This window comes from Mauremys mutica, chromosome 1 (genome assembly GCF_020497125.1).
Source record: "Mauremys mutica isolate MM-2020 ecotype Southern chromosome 1, ASM2049712v1, whole genome shotgun sequence".
Taxonomy (NCBI): Eukaryota; Metazoa; Chordata; order Testudines; family Geoemydidae; genus Mauremys; species Mauremys mutica.
In genome coordinates this window covers 316,383,704-316,396,622 of record NC_059072.1, presented here as the reverse complement: position 1 = coordinate 316,396,622, position 12,919 = coordinate 316,383,704, and positions in this window count along the sequence as shown.

Here is a 12,919-nt window from a genome sequence, read left to right as displayed (position 1 = left end):
CCGCCCGGGGAGTAAACCCCACGTGTTTTTTTTACGTGGTTTTTTTAAGTCATCCCTGCCTGGGCCCTGTCAAAACTGTTCAAATCGGGCCCCACACTTCCTAAAGCTGGCCCCACACATCAGGGTTGCAAAATTGTATCAGGGGCCAGGTAGGGAAGGCTGTGCCTCCCAAAACAGCTGTCCACCCACATCCTGCCCCGACTGCCCCCCTCACACCCCTGGTCCTCGTCTCCTGACCCCTCTCCACACCCCTGCCCCCTGATAGCCCCCACCCCGCCAGAACCTCACTGTTGAATAATAGCTGGCTGCATCTCCAAATATAATATGTATGTAGCCAATAAGTCAGATTTAATAGTCTTTATTGGATTCTGATATCTATTGCAAAATTGAACTAAATGCTTTGACGAAGCAGTTTTTACAAGAACTAGTATGAATTGAAGCTAGCAGTTACATTAATTTAACCTCTGTTCTGTGGATATGATGAAAAGCTTGGCAAGAATTTAGACAGTAGCCATGGCAAATGTTACAGAACACCATCGTGGGGTAAGGGATTATATAGCTACTGCCAGTGGCTGTAAACAAAAGAAATGATGTTTTAACAGTTAGCCAGTGAGAAACTATAGTATTTCCATTATTATACAAACAAGTCTTAAAGTCATTGCCTTTCTTCCTGATGTGTTAAAAGCAATTACATTGGTTAATAAAATTCAAAGACAAGTTTTGTTTTTCCTAGTCACAAAGTGTAAAGGACAGGTCCTCTTTAGAATGCTGGATGATATAGTTTTACCATTATCTCTCCATCTATTTTTCTAAGTTACATATTTAACCCTGTCTGAAACAGAGAGACAGATTAACATGAATAGATAATATAGGCTTTAAAAACAGAACTATAACTGGAGAAAATGAGGCAAAAATAGAAAGGAAATGTAGAGGAGAGGATTTTGCTAGGGGAACAACAGCTATTATTTAGAACATACAGACAGGCAACTCACTGCCCCCCTGGGATCCCATCCCTCTCCCCCCCAGCCTCGTCACCCCCCAATTCCTCCTCCCACGAGCCTCGTCATCCCCCGATTCCTCTCCCCCCCCAGCCTCGTTACCCCCTGATTCCTCCCCTCCCCGTCTTACCGTGGGCTCCGGCAGGCTGCCAACTGCAGTCTGATTCCCTTGCAGCGGCGGCTGCTGCTGGGAGACAAGACACCTCGGCTCTGTGCTGCTGAAGAGCTGAGCATCCTTTGCCCGAGCGCTACCTTCCCCCGGTTTGCCCCGCAGCCCCCCGATTCCTCCCCCACGATCCTCGTCACCTTCAATTCCTCTCCCGCCCCGAGCCTCGTCACCCCCGTTTGCGCGCTGCTCCCGGGCACTGCAAACGGCTGCGCGCCTCTCCTGGACACCGCGTGTGGCCGCGGCGCCGGCTGGGCGCCTCTCCTGGACACCGCGTGTGGCCGCGGCGCCGGCTGCGCGTCTCTCCTTGGCACCGCGCCTCTCCTCAGCGCCGGCTGCGCGTCTCTCCTGGGCACCGCAAACGGCCGCAGTGCCGGCAGCGCCCGCCTCCCGGGCACCGCAAATGGCCGCGGTGCCAGCAGCGCAATCTTCCCCTGCAGGGAGAAGAATGTTGGCACCGAGCCTATCTTCCACCCGGACTCCAGTAGCAGACCCCCTGCAGGACACCTCCAAGCAGTCTGCAGCACTATTGTCACTTTCACTCTCCTGCTAAGGAGCTAGAGCAGAGAGCAGGCTCAACTCAGCCCAGGGAGCAGGAGCAACAGTTTCTCACTTAATGTGAGCTTTCGGTGCCACCTGAGCCTCACTCTCCGCTCCTAGATACATAGGGCTAATATTTTTTTTTTTGAACTGCCGTTCTCTCCAACTGAACTGGTTTTCACTGACCATGAACTTGATTTACAGCAGCAAGTGGAGTTCTCCACTCCTGCTTCTCCTCCACAGGCACCTCTGCCACCTCAGGTCACGGTTCAAGGCCACCAGCCTCAGTTTCCCCATTTCGCCCCCCCAGGGGCAACACTTGGGTTCTCCTACGTTATGCCTTGGCCTCAGTGGTACCCTTGGCAACATCCTCCTACCAATCATCCTCCTTCTGTGCCTCAATCTCCTGCTCCATCCACTTCTAAGGTTCCTGAGCCCCCTCCTGAGTATGCAAGTTATGCGACTCCTAACTCTCCATTAGCCCTGGATGGAGCCCTCCTCCCTCCGTCTCCACGGGCCGTGGACAACTGTAAACAATTTCAAGAACTTTTCAGGAGGGTGGCACTCAATTAAGATATCTCCTTTCAAGAGGTTCAGGAGACGCAACACAGACTCCTCAGAATCCTTCAACAGTCTGCACCCTCAAAAATCGCGCTCCCTATAAACGAAGCACTCCTGGAGCCGGCTGACACTTCGGGCAAACCCCACCGTCTTTAGTGCCAACTTGCAAAAAGGCCGAACGTAAATACTATGTCCCTGCCAAAGACGCTGACTTCCTATTCCTCATCCACCACCCAACTCCCTGGTCATGGATGCAGTTGCACAGAGGACGAAACAGTCATATCAACCCACCCCGCAAGACAAGGACCTTAGATGCCTTGACGTCTTGGGCTGCAAGGTTTATACATCCTCCACACTACAATTCAGAATTGCAAACTATTCTGCACCCCTCTTCAGTTACGACTTTGATATTTACAATAAACTTTTGAATTTGCCTCCTACGTTCCAGAGGATAGGAGAGCAGACTTCAAATCAATCCTGACTGAGAACCAACTGATTTCTAGAACGGCCCTACAGGCATCTCTAGACATGGCAGACACAGCAGTCCGTACAACTGCAACTGCTGTGGTTATGCGCAGATCCTCATGGCTCTCTGCATCTGGCATCCCCAAAGAACTGCAGACCAAAGTGGAGGATCTCCCTTTTGATAAGGACAAACTTTCTCCTACCCTCCTACCCTTCCCCGTCCCTCCTCAGGGACCCTTCTCATGACCACTTACTTCGCACAGAAGTGGCGCATCTTCTACAACTAGGTGCAGAGGAACCTGTGCCACCGCAAAATCAAGGGACAGGTTTCTACTCCCGTTACTTTCTAACTCAGAAAAAGACTGGAGGATGGAGGCCTATACTAGATCTACACTGACTGAACAAATTCATGAGGATACAAAGATTCAAGATTGTCACACTGGGCACAATAATACCTACACTGGATCAAGGGGACTGGTTCACAGCTCTCGACCTATAGGATGCTTACTTTCATATATCAATCCATCCAGTTCACAGACGCTTTCTACGATTCACAATCGGTCACGACCATTTTCAATACAGAGTTCTGTCTTTCGGACCCGCCACAGCACCGAGAGTTTTTCCAAGACTCTAGCCGTAGACGTGGCTCATCTCCGCAAACACGGGGTCACGCTGTTCCCCTATCTGGACCATTGCCTCATCAAGGGCAACTCCTATGGCGAAACACTTCAAGCTACCCGTTTTGCCATCTCCCTCTTTCACAGCCTAGGCCTCCAAATAAACATCCAAAAATCCACCCTGACACCTAAACAACAGATCGAGTTCATCGGAGCTCATCTCGACTCAATCCAGAGCAGGGCCTTGCTCCCATATCACAGATTCCTCGCTATCACGCAGCTCAAACGTACGCTCTTTATTCATCCCAGGGCACAGGCAAAACTCTGCCTACAGCTTCTTGGTCACAAGACAGCCACCACCTTCGTGGTTCACCACGCCAGGCTACACATGAGATGTCTCCAGGGCTGGCTCAATTCCAATTCCAAACTCAACAGACACACCTTACGAATGCTGCTAACTCCTCCTCCCAATGTTATAGCTTCCCAACATTGATAAACAACTCCAGAAAACCTCTGCACAGGGGTTTCCTCCAGCAATGTTCCCCAACGCTCATGCTCACCACGGACGCTTCCCTGATTGATTGGGGAGCGCATCTAGGGGAACACAGGGCACAAGCCCGGTAGTCCGCATCAGAGATGCACCTACACATAAATCTCTTAGAGCTCAGAGCAGTGAGGCGAGCATGCCTTCACTTTCTTCCTTTCATAAAGAACAAATCTTTTAGGGCATTAAGAGACAACACAGCATGCATGTACTACATAAACAGAAAAGGGGGAGCCTGATCACATTCCCTTTGCAGGGGAGCCATTAAACTATGGAACTGGTGCATACGACATCGAATACAGATCATCCCTTCCTACCTACCAGACTGCCACAACACTACTGCCGATGCACTCAGCAGGCACTTCTTGACACAACGCGAATGGGAACTGTACCCCGCAGTACTCCAACAACTCTTCTCCCTCTGGGGCACCCCGTCAATAGATCTCTTTGCCACAACCCAGAATCGAAAATGTTCCCTTTTGCTCCAGAGTGAGACTCAGGACTGCATCCCTAGGAGATGCAATCCTCATGCCATGGAACAGCTCCCTCCTGTACGCCTTCCACCAGTCCCTCTGTTACACAGGGTTCTTCGGAATATTGCAGACGACAAGACCCAGGTCATCCTTATTGCCCCAGCTTGACCAAGACAGATGTGGTATCCCTACCTACTCTGCATGTCCTCCCGTCACCCACGGGCTCTCCCCAACAGGCCAGAACACATTTCCCAGGACAATGGACGGGTCCTTCGCCCCCAGCTCCAAAAGCTCCACCTCACAGCCTGGTTCCTTCATGGTTCCAAACCCATGAACTAGCCTGTTCCGAGCAAGTCCAATATGTCCTCCTACACAGTAGGAGAGACTCCACTCGTAAAACCTACCTGCAGAAGGAGAAGCATTTCGCCCTCTGGTGCTCACGTAATCACTTAGCACCCAATAACATGACCCTCCCTAACATTCTAGACTACCTCCTGAATCTAAAACAGGACAGACTTTCGCTCAGCTCCATCAAAGTGCACCTGACAGCGCTTACCACCTTCCATGACCTATTAGACAGTTATTCATTCTTTATCCACACCACCATAAAATGCTTTCTAACGGGCCTGAAAAATCTCTACCCTGAAATTTACCCAACTGCGGCTGCATGGAATCTTAACCTCGTTCTTCATGCTCTCATGAAAAAGACGGTTACTCACCTGTAGTAACTGGTGTTCTTCGAGATGTGTTGCTCCTATCCATTCCATTGTAGGTGTGCGCGCCGCGCGTGCACGGCTCTTCGGAACATTTTTAGCCTAGCAACTCCGGCGGGCCGGCTGGCGCCCCCTGGAGTGGCGCCGCCATGGCGGCGCATATATACCCCAGCCGGCCCGTCCGCTCCTCAGTTCCTTCTTGCCGGCTATTCCGACAGTGGGGAAGGAGGGCGGGTCTGGAATGGATAGGAGCAACACATCTCGAAGAACACCAGTTACTACAGGTGAGTAACCGTCTTTTCTTCTTCGAGTGATTGCTCCTATCCATTCCATTGTAGGTGATTCCCAAGCCTTACCTTAGGCGGTGGGGTCGGAATGAGACGTGGCGGAGTGTAATACCGCAGAGCCGAAGGCTGCGTCGTCTCGAGATTGTTGCACCAACGCGTAGTGGGAGGCGAAGGTGTGGACAGAAGACCAGGTGGCCGCTCTACAGATGTCCTGGATGGGGACATGGGCCAGGAAAGCGGCCGATGAGGCGTGTGCCCTCGTCGAGTGTGCGGTGAGTCGGCACGGGGGTACGCGAGCAAGCTCGTAACACGCTCTGATGCAGGACGTCACCCAGGAAGAAATCCGCTGCGAGGAAACTGGCTCGCCTTTCATGCGGTCGGCTATTGCCACGAACAGCTGGGTCGAACGCCGAAAGGGCTTCGTGCGGTCGATATAGAACGCGAGAGCTCTGCGGACGTCGAGGGTATGCAGCTGTTGTTCCCGAGGCGAGGCATGCGGCTTCGGGAAGAAGACCGGGAGGAAGATCTCCTGGTTGAGATGGAAGGCCGACACCACCTTGGGGAGGAAGGCCGGGTGTGGTCGGAGCTGCACCTTGTCCCCGTGAAAGACGGTATACGGGGGACCCGCCGTCAGGGCGCGGAGCTCTGAGACCCGTCTGGCGGATGTGATTGCCACGAGGAAGGCCACCTTCCAGGTAAGGTGGAGAAGAGAGCACGTAGCGAGGGGCTCGAAAGGTGGGCCCATGAGCTGGGCGAGGACGAGGTTCAGATCCCATGTCGGAGCAGGAGGACGCACCTGCGGGTAGAGACGGTCTAACCCTTTAAGGAATCTTGATACCATCGGGTTGGAGAAGATAGAACGACCTCCTATAGCTGGTCGAAATGCTGACAGCGCTGCCAAGTGCACTCTGAGGGACGAGATTGCAAGACCTTGACCTTTGAGGTACCAAAGGTAGTCGAGGACAGTCTGGATGGGGGCCGAGAAAGGGTTGATACCTCTCTGGTCGCACCAGAGGGCAAAGCGCTTCCACTTGGCGAGGTAAGTAGTTCGCGTTGAAGGCTTCCTGCTTTCGAGCAGCACTTGCTGCACCGCCGCGGAGCAATCTCTCTCTGCGCCGGTTAACCACTCAGGAACCAAGCTGTAAGATGCAGCGATTGCAGGTTCGGGTGACGAAGCCTGCCGAGGTCCTGGGTTATGAGGTCCGGCCACAGCGGAAGGGGAATGGGTTCCCGAACCGACAGCTCGAGCAGCAGGGTATACCAGTGCTGCCTCGGCCAGGCCGGAGCGACAAGTATGATGCGGGCGCTGTCTCTCCGGATCTTGAGCAACACTCGGTGGACGAGCGGAAACGGAGGGAACGCGTAGAGAAGAGGCTCTGTCCATGACAGGAGAAACGCATCCGAGAGGGAGCCTGGAGCTTGACCTTGGAAGGAGCAGAACCTGTGGCATTTGCGGTTGGTCCGTGAAGCAAAGAGGTCTATCTGGGGAAAGCCCCACCTCTGGAAGATGGAATAAGCGACATCTGGGCGAAGGGACCACTCGTGAGAGGCGAAGGACCTGCTCAGGCGGTCGGCCAACGTGTTCTGCGCTCCCGGCAGAAAAAACGCTTCGAGGCGAATCGAGTGGGCTACACAGAAGTCCCAGAGGAGCAATGCCTCGTTGCAAAGTGGGGAGGACCGTGCTCCGCCCTGTTTGTTGACATAAAACATGGCTGTGGTGTTGTCCGTGTAGACCGCTACGCAGCGGTTCTGCAGATGAGCCCGAAAGGCGAGACAAGCTAAGCGGATGGCTCTCAGCTCCCGGACGTTGATATGGAGGGAGAGCTCCTGGGGTGACCAAAGACCCTGGGTGTGACGGTCTCCTACGTGAGCTCCCCAGCCGAGTGCCGAGGCGTCCGTCGTCAGGGTGATCGACGGACGAGGCGGGAGGAACGGAACTCCCTCGCAGACCGTTTCCGGGTCCAGCCACCAGGTGAGCGTCTGGAGAGCGGGCCTTGCCACCGTTACCACCATGTCTAGGGGATCGCGATGAGGGCGGTACACCGACGCCAGCCACATTTGGAATGGGCGAAGTCGCAGCCTGGCGTGTGCGGTTACAAATGTGGCCGCTGCCATGTGCCCCAGGAGGCGGAGGCAGGATCGTACCGTCGTCGTCGGAAAGGCCTGCAGTGCCCGAACGAGGGAGGCCAACGTCTCGTGCCGAGTGCGGGGGAGGCACGCTCTGGCCAGATTGGAGTCGAGGACCGCTCCTATAAACTCCACTCTTTGCGCTGGAACTAAGAGGGACTTCTCGGTATTGACCAGCAGGCCGAGAGACCGGAACAGATGTAGAATCTCGGTCACCTGATGCGCCACCAGCTCGTGGGAGCGGCCCCGAATAAGCCAGTCGTCGAGATATGGGTAGACGTGGATGCGACGACGGCGGAGGGCTGCGGCGACGACCGCCATGCACTTGGTGAATACCCTCGGCGCGGTGGAGAGGCCGAAGGGGAGCACCGTGAACTGGTAATGAGCTCCGTTTACCATGAAGCGCAGGAAGCGTCTGTGGGGGGGGTAGATTGCCACATGAAAGTAGGCATCCCTCATGTCGAGGGCAGCAAACCAGTCTCCAGGATCCAAGGAAGGGATAATGGACCCCAAGGTTACCATTCGAAACTTGAGCTTGCACAGGTATCTGTTGAGCTCCCGGAGGTCTAAGATGGGACGAAGGCCTCCTTTCGCCTTGGGGATGAGGAAGTATCTGGAATAGAATCCCCTGCCCCGCCTGCTGGGAGGCACCTCCTCGATGGCACCCACGCTCAACAGAGACTGGACCTCCTGTAAGAGGACTTGCTCGTGAGAGGGGTCCCTGAAGAGGGACAGGGAGGGTGGGTGGGAGGGAGGGGGCGAGATGAACTGTAGGCGGTAGCCGTATTGGACAGTGCTGAGGACCCAGCTGTCTGATGTCACAGATGACCACGCCTGGAGGAAGTGGGAAAGGCGATCGGAAAACAGAAGGGGTGGATCCTGATTGGAGAGAGGTTGGCGGCCCTCGGGCGTCCCATCAAAAGGGCGTCTTTGGGCCTTGAGGGGCCTTGGACGGTCCCTGGGCTTGGTTACGCCGCCCGCCCGATGGTCTGCGGCGGAAGGGGGCTGAGCGCCGATTGTTAGCCGGACGAGGTCTGTTAAACTGATAGGGCCGATAAGGTTGACGCCGGAAGGATCGCCTCTGGGTGGCCGGCGTGTGCATCCCTAATGTGCGGATCGCCACTCTGCCGTCCTTTAGGGTCTGAATGCGAGTATCAGTTTTTTCTGAGAACAGACCCTGCGTCTCAAAAGGAAGGTCCTGGAGCGTATATTGGACCTCCGGCGGCAGAGTAGAGGACTGAAGCCATGCAATGCGACGCATGGTTACCCCCGATGCTATGGTCCTGGCACCCGAGTCCGCTGCATCTACCGCTGCCTTAATCAAGGTACGGGAAGCCAGCTTTCCTTCCTCCAGCAGCGCCGAGAATTCTCGGCGGGAATCCTGCGGGGTGAGCTCTGTAAATTTCTCTAGGCAGCCCAAGATGTTGAATGTGTATCTTGAGAGCAGAGCCATTTGGTTGGCGATGCGGAGTTGGAGTCCGCCCGCTGAGTAAATTTTCCGGCCTAACAAGTCCATGCGCTTGGACTCTTTCGACTTTGGCGCAGCGGCGGGCTGTCCGTGTCGCTCCCGGTCATTGACAGAATGGACAACGAGAGAGTCCGGAGCCGGGTGAACATAAAGGTATTCGTACCCCCTTGGGGGGACCGAATACTTTCTCTCAACTCCGCGTGCCGTAGGCGGGACGGAGGAGGGCGACTGCCAGATAGCGGCATTGTTCTTTTGAATTGTCCGGATGAAGGGGAGTGCCACCCTCACGGGGGCCTCCGCTCCCACCACGTCTGTGATGGGGTCATCCACCTCCTGGACTTCTTCCACGGGTAGGTTGATGGCCTTAGCTACCCTTCTGAGAAGGTCCTGGTGTGCCTTGATGTCAAGCGGCGGAGGTTCCGACGGTGCCGCCCCTGCGACCGCCTCATCGGGGGAGGAGGATGAGGAAGGACCGGGTAGCACTTCTTCCGGTGCCTGCTCAGTGTCTGCGGGAATAGGTGCCCGCGTTTCATGGCCCAAGTGCGTGCCGTGGGCAGCAGCCTGTGGAGTGGGGGACGGAGGCGGCCTGCTGACCGTGGCTACCGGTACCGACCGCACCGAGCCTGGCTGTCGCGGCGGAAGGGGAGGACCCAGTTCGTGTTCGGCCCAAGGCACCCAAAATCCCCATTGCTGAGGTCCATGCTCTGGTGGGAGGGACCCCGCCCGGAAGTCAATGGCGCTGCCCTCAGGGGACGCGACTGAGGGCTCTCTTGATGGCCAGGGGGGGGCCGACGCGGTGGCCGGGCGGACGTCCGGTGCCGGAGTGAAGTGCCCCCGCGGTGCCGGCGGGCGGTGCCGGTCGTCATGTGGTGTAGCCGGCGAACGGGACCTGCGCGTGGCTCGGTGCTGGGAGGTCGACCGGCGGTGCCGGGAGCTCGACCTTCGGCCTCGGGAGGTTGACCTTCGGGCCCGGGAGCTCGACCGGCGGCCCCGGGAGCTCGACCTGCGGCGTCGGGAGCGCGAGCGACGGTGCCGGGAGCTCGACCGACGGTGCCGGGATGCGGATCTGGACCGCGTGCGGCGGCGCCTGGAGCGGCTTCGTGACTCTCGACGCCTGTCGCGGTGCCTGGAGCCGGACCTGGTGCGGTGCCGGCGACTGGGCGACCGGGATTTGGAACGTCGTCGGGAGTGCGACCGGTACCGCGACTGGGAGCGGTACCGGGACTGCGACCGGCGAGGGGACGGTGAGTGTCGTCTCGACGTGGATCGTCGTGCCCGGTGCGGCGGAGATCGATGCCGTGACCGAGACCGGGATCGAGATCTGGCGGCGGTGCTGCGATCAGCCCGGTCGGCCGGGGACGGGGGGCGCATCATAAGCGGCTTCCCCATAGATTTGAGAGTCCGCACCGGTGGCAACGGCAGCTGAGCGCTCGCATCAGCGGTAAGGTCAATCAAGTGTCTTGCCGTCGCGAACGCCTCGGGCGTGGACGGCAGCCTCAGCTCCTCCTCGGTAGGTACCGGGGAGCTGGGCGGTGCCGGACTCGACGGGCCTTGCGGCGCCGGAGTCGACGGCACGGTGCACGTTTTGTGCACAGCCTCAGCCTGCACCGTTACAGTCGGAGGCGGCTGGGCTAACGGTCTCTTGTGCTTCTCAGAGACCGTTTTCGGCACTTTGCGCTTCTTCCCCGGGGAGGGGGAGCGGTGCCGGGTCTTCGGTGCCGGGTGCCGAGGTGCATCGGTACCGGGGCGGCTGGGAGCGGTTGGCGCGCCGCTACCTGAGGCAGTCTTTGGCGCCGTCGGTGCCGGTGCCGGCGGTTGGAGTGCCGACTCCATGAGGAGTTGTTTTAAGCGTGAGTCCCGCTCCTTCCTCGTGCGAGGCCTGAAAGCGACGCAGATGGGGCACTTGTCCGACCGGTCCGACTCTCCAAGACAGCGGAGGCAGGAGTCGTGCGGGTCACTCACCGGCATAGACCGCTGGCAAGCCGCGCAGGGCTTGAAACCCGCCGGTCCGGGCATAAGCCCGCACCGGGGCGGAAGAAGAGGGCTAACCCCTCTAATTCCCTAATTACTATTGTAACACTAACTATAGAACTATTAAGAAGACTTAACAACTATAATAACTATATACACTAACTAACGGAGAACGCTAAGCTGTGGAGGAAAGCAGATCACTCCACTGTTCCTACTAGCCGTCACGGGCGGAAAGAAGGAACTGAGGAGCGGACGGGCCGGCTGGGGTATATATGCGCCGCCATGGCGGCGCCACTCCAGGGGGCGCCAGCCGGCCCGCCGGAGTTGCTAGGCTAAAAATGTTCCGAAGAGCCGTGCACGCGCGGCGCGCACACCTACAATGGAATGGATAGGAGCAATCACTCGAAGAAGAACCTCTATTTGAGGCCTTGGCTACTTCTCATCTCCATACGTCCATGAAGGTGCATTTCTTAGTTGCCATAACATCAGCAGGGAGAGTTGGTTAAATGAGCACCCTGATGGCCCACCCTCCCTACACAATCTTCTCCAAAGACAAAGTCACTTTGAGACCACATCCTAAATTTCTTCCTAACGTGGTATCGACCTTCCACCTCAACCAACCTATATACTTACCTACTTTCTATCCCAAACCTCACAAGACTCTGCAAAAGACAACCCTGCATACTCTCAACCTCAGGCGAGCAATCGCCTTTTATTTAGACAGGACTAAACCATTTCATAAGTCGCCATGACTCTTTGTTTCCATTACCGAAAGATCGAAAGGGACGGCTATCTATAAACAACGTCTATCCAAGTGGATCTCTGACTGCATCAGATCCTGTTACCGTGCAAAGAACCTTCAACCGCCCGACGACATTAGAACTCATTCCACTAGAGCCATGTCGGCATCCATTGCCTTCTTACACAACATTCCCATTCCTGATATCTGCAAAGCGGCTACATGGTCATCTGAACACACGTTTGCAAAACACTATGTTCTAACGCAAGACACCACGGCAGACACAATAGTAGGTCATACAGTACTATCTTCAGTACTCCCTGCCGTATCTCCAAAGTCCCACCGGCCATAGTGGGTACTGCTACACATTCACCTAGAGTGGAGCACCCACAGGGACAGCACTCGAAGAAGAAGAGAAAGTTACTCACCTTGCAGTAACTGAGGTTCTTCGAGATGTGTGTCCCTATGGGTGCTCCACTCCCCGCCCTCCTCCCCTCTACCTTGGAGCACTGTGATGACTCTCCACGGTAGAGAAGGAACTGAGGAGGGTGTGGGGCGCACGCACTCAGGAAGATTCCAACTAGACGGGAGATACCATCTGGGTGCGTGCGCCCCAACCAGGCACTGCTACCGAAAATCTCCGATCAACGGCGCCGGGATGCACCGTCACCTAGAGTGGAGCACCCACAGGGACACATCTCAAAGAACCTCAGTTACTGCAAGGTGAGTAACTTTCTCATCTGGGGTGGAGAAGGAATCAAAGATACAGTCGGTCTGCCCTGCCCTTTATCACCTTGGGCAAAATCACAATGCAGTGCAAGGGCGCATGCACAGACCAACAGACATTACTACTTCGAAAAAGCTTTGGCTAGAGGCGCATGGCACATGCGCATAACCCTAAGTGGAATACAGACAGGTTTTGGAATTAGTTCCTTGATCTACGTCAGGCACACTGACATAGGTGGTGTCAGGAGGAAAAAGTTACTCTTCGTTCCAGAAATCTTTTTGTTCAAGGTAAATTCTTCTTTCCACAATTCCTGAGAAATAGTTCTCCCATTGTTTGTTTTAATCCTTAGCACCCTTCGGAAAATGATTAAAGTATATCTCAAACATATGGAAAACACACACCAATTGTACTCTGCTCAGATCATTCCATCCAAAATGTCAGGGCCTTAAGGCCGCAACTTGCTGCAGCAAGATGTCAAAATCCTGCCCCAGCTGGCATGCTAAACATCTAGGAAACTATTTAT